This window comes from Dipodomys ordii, unplaced genomic scaffold (genome assembly GCF_000151885.1).
Source record: "Dipodomys ordii isolate 6190 unplaced genomic scaffold, Dord_2.0 Scaffold99, whole genome shotgun sequence".
Lineage (NCBI taxonomy): Eukaryota > Metazoa > Chordata > Mammalia > Rodentia > Heteromyidae > Dipodomys > Dipodomys ordii.
In genome coordinates this window covers 8,062,999-8,067,099 of record NW_012267315.1, presented here as the reverse complement: position 1 = coordinate 8,067,099, position 4,101 = coordinate 8,062,999, and positions in this window count along the sequence as shown.

Sequence of the window (4,101 nt, the reverse complement as noted above, 5' to 3'; positions counted from 1 at the left end):
CTCAAAAGTGAACTGGCAGCTCTAATGATGAGATAGTCACTTCTGTGTTCCTAAGCTGTAGATATCACCTCAAAACCCCAAACCCTCAGCCCTCACATCCTCCAAATTACTCCATTTCCATGTGCCTAACTAGAAAGCAGCGAGGACACAATCCCTGCTTCCAGGAAGCCGCTGCCCTCACCCTGCCCTTAAATCCCCAACCCATACTGCCTCAGTAGGCTCCATTCCTCCCTGGGAGAAAGAGTGCAAATTCCCCAGCATCCTTGTACATCACAGGGCAGGGAAGGCCTGCTCTGTTGGTCCACCCGTCTCATGTGGAAGTCAGTGATGGAGACAGGCCCACGCCAGCTCCCCTGTAGAGGAACGGGTTTGTCCCACTGATGACAGCTTTTTACCAAAGCCCTGCCAAAGCTAGTTTGGGTCCAGTAAAGGCTCCTTTGCAAGCTGGAGGCCCGTGGCTCATGCCTGTAATCCTAGCTACTCAGAAGGCTGAAATCTGAGGATCACAGTTAGAAACCAGCCCAGGCAGGAAAGTCTGTGAAACTTAACCACCACAGAAAGCCAGAAATAATGCTGTGACTCAAAGAGGTAGAGGGCTGGCCCTGAGTGCAAAAGTTCAGGGACAGTACGAACCCAGGCCCTGAGTTCAAGCCCCATGACAAAAAGAAAAAGAAAGGAAGGAAGGAAGGAAGGAAGGAAGGAAGGAAGGAAGGAAGGAAGGAAGGAAGGAAGGAAGGAAAAAGAAAGATAGACAGAAAGAAAGAAAGAGAGAGAGAGAAAAAGACAAAAATCTTTCCACTGGATATAGTGGCTGAGGCCTGTCATCCCAGCTACTCAAGAGGCAAAAGTAGGATGATGCCAATTCACAGACTCTAGGCAAAACCACCAGATTCTACCTGAAAAATAATTAGAGCAAAAAGAACTGGGGGGGGGGGGGTAGGGGGGAGGGTAGAGCGCTCAAGTGGTACAGTGCCTGCCTAGCACATGTAAGTTCAAACTCCAGTAGTGCCCAGAGAGAGAGAGAGAGAGAATATTAAAAGGCTTCTCTCTAATCTCTTCAGCTGTCTTCAGAGGTAGCCAGGAGCCTGGTCTCCCTATCCAGTGTAGTATCTGCCTCCTCCGGGGCACAAGCCAGAGTCAGAGTCATGAGGAAACTCGTCTTCCCACTGCCTCTGAGTCAGGAGTGGCCCAGACAGTCCCAGACCACATTGGCATTCATATTAGCCAGGAAATCAAGAACTATAAAGAAGCCGTAAAGTGTGCCCCCCTCTCCCTCCTGCAGGGGCCTTGTCCCAGCAAGCTGAGCCTGCAGCAGGCCGCTGCAAGAGGGGACACGGTGGTGACTCCACATTCCTTCTCGCCCACACTGTGCTTACCTCATGCTCTCAGCATTTCCCATTAGGAGAGGAAAGAGAAGACCTCCAATCCATCCCAGGAAAACATGGTCTCTGCCAGAGAGAGACAGCAATTTGAGGGGACAGGACTCACTGCCACGTGGCTCCCAGAAGGCTGGAGAAACTTCAGATTCCATATTCATCACCCCCTCTACACTCCCTCTAAGGGAGGAAAAAAAAAACTGAATTTGAAAAGAAAAATGTCCATCTTCAGAGTTTCTGTCTGACATTGGTTCTTTCTTTAAGTTACAAGCAAGTATCTTCTCAATTTCTTGGGCCAGGAGTCTCTCGTCTCTGATGAGCCACACTGGCCTGTACCTTGGCCCATGCCACCTGGACCCATTTCCCAGCCAGTAACAGAGGGACAGCCTGAATGTGGGTTGGAGTATGGTCTGGAGTTCTTGGGCCAAAGATCAGAGGTGAGCCTAAGACAGGCCAGGCTTCTCTTGTGTCCTAATTAGCTTCTCCTGTAGGGCTCAAGACATGGCTCAAAGGCACTTCTCCTGGAAGGTCCCATTTCCCAAGTCCTCCTGAAGCTGACTGCAGAGGTCAGATGGGGTGGTGAAGATAGAGTTCACTCCTACCTTGGCCAGCCCCTTGCCTGTCCCCCGCAGAATCTATCTTGAACTGTAGAGGCCTCCTGTGCATGCAGGAAGATATCCCACCTCAAAGTCAAGTTCCACCTACTTTCATAGCTCCTACACCTCCATGATCCAGCCTCCAGTCACCTCTGGGAGGACATTCCTACAGAGAGGTGACCCACATGGTCTCTGAGAGGAGGCTCTGTACCATTTGGGTAAGAAGTTGGGTCCCAGAGACCTGAGGTATGACCCCAAAATTCTCCTAGGCTCTGAGTTGGCATGTCTGCACAGCCTTGCCTCCTTGGAGAGAGGGATGGTCAGACTTGAGCCAAACAGGGCATTCCAAAATATAGGGTATAGGGCAGGGCCCTCCTGCTAAAGTATAGAGAAATATTGGTGTGACACTGGGACATCCTTCTCAACATGTTAGTCTGCTCAAGATGCCATCACAATATACCAAGAACTGAGAGTCTTAAACAACACAAGGTTATTCTCTCAGTTCTGAAGGTTAGTTTCCACAAGGTTGGTTTCTCCTGAGCCCAGCCTGGCTTGCAGATGTTTCTTATTGCTATGGCTCTTTGTGTATGCATGCATCTTGGTGTCTCTTCCTCTTAAAGGAACACCAGTCATACAGGATTAAAGCATTTTTTTTTCACCTGTAGGGTTTGAACTTGGGGCCTAGGTATTGTCTCTGAGCTTTTTTGCTCAAAGTTAGTACTCTACCACTTTGAGCCACAACACAACTTTCAGTTTTCTGGTGGTTAATTGCAGATAAGAGTCTGATGAAAGGGCTGGGAAGGTGGCTCAGTAGTAGAGTGCTTGCCTTGCATGCATAAGGCCCTGGGTTCGATTCTTCAGCACCACATGAGCAGAAAAAGCTGGATGGAGTGCTGTGGCTCAAGTGGTAGAATGCTAGCCTTGAGCTGAAGAACTCAGGGACATGACCAAAAAAAAAAGTCTCATGGATTTTCCTGCCCCAGCTGGCTTCAAACCATGATACTCAGATCTCAGACTTTTGAGTACTAGGATTACAGGCATGAGCCACTGGTGCCTGACTAAGGCCCATCTGTATAACTCTATTTACCTTACTTGTTCTTTAAAAGCTTTTACCTCCAGGAGTTAGAGCTCCAACATATGTATTCTGCCTCAGTTTCCTCCTCTATACAAAGGAAGTGATGACAAGGTTTACCCTCATGAAGATGGTGTGAATATTGACTGAGATAAAGCAAGCAAAATGTCCAGCACAGTATTTGAATATAACAAATAAATTTAGAGTTGGACATGGTGACACATGACTGTAATTCTCCAACACTTAGATGGCTGAGGCAAAAGGATCAGAAGTAAAGGGCAGCTCAAGCTATATAGCAAGACCCTTTCTCAAAAACAAAGGAAGAAACAAAATACACAGTACGTTATTTCTGCTCTGTAACAAATGACTCCAAAGCTTAGTAACTTCAAACCACCAAGTTGCGTTATTTCTGTTTTGTGGAGTAGGGATTTAGGCGGAGACTGACTGGGTTATTCTTCCAGTCCTTGTGGCATCTGTGGTGGTCACTTGGTATCTAGCTGGTGAATTAGTCAATTTGAAGCTTTACTTGAAATGTCTGAGATTTGCTGGGACAGCTGGAAGGTTGGTATCACACAAGATCACTGACAGGAGCACCAATGTGAGGCCTTTTCAGCAAAACAGGCTCAGGGAAGTCAGACTTCCACTCTTCCCCTTCCAGCTTTTTACTGGTTAATTGGAGGTAAGAGTTTCAAAGACAAGAGGGTTGACTTTGAATCACAATCTTTAGATCTCAGCCTCCTGAGTAACTAGGATTATAGGCATGAGTCACCAGCACCTGGCAACTATCACAACTTTTTTGAGTTAAAATGTGATGGGTTGGGCTGGGAAGGTGGCTCAGTGGTAGAGTGCTTGTCTCGCATGCATGAAGCCCTAGGTTCGATTCCTCAGCACCACATAAACAGAAAAGGCCAGAAGTGTCGCTGTGGTCCAAGTGGTAGAGCGCTAGCCCTGGGCTGAAGCACTGAGGGACAGCCCCCAGGCCCAGAGTTCAAGCCCCAGGACCAGGACCAACAAAAAAAAATTTTTTTAATGGGTCCCTTTTGCTTCTAAAATATAA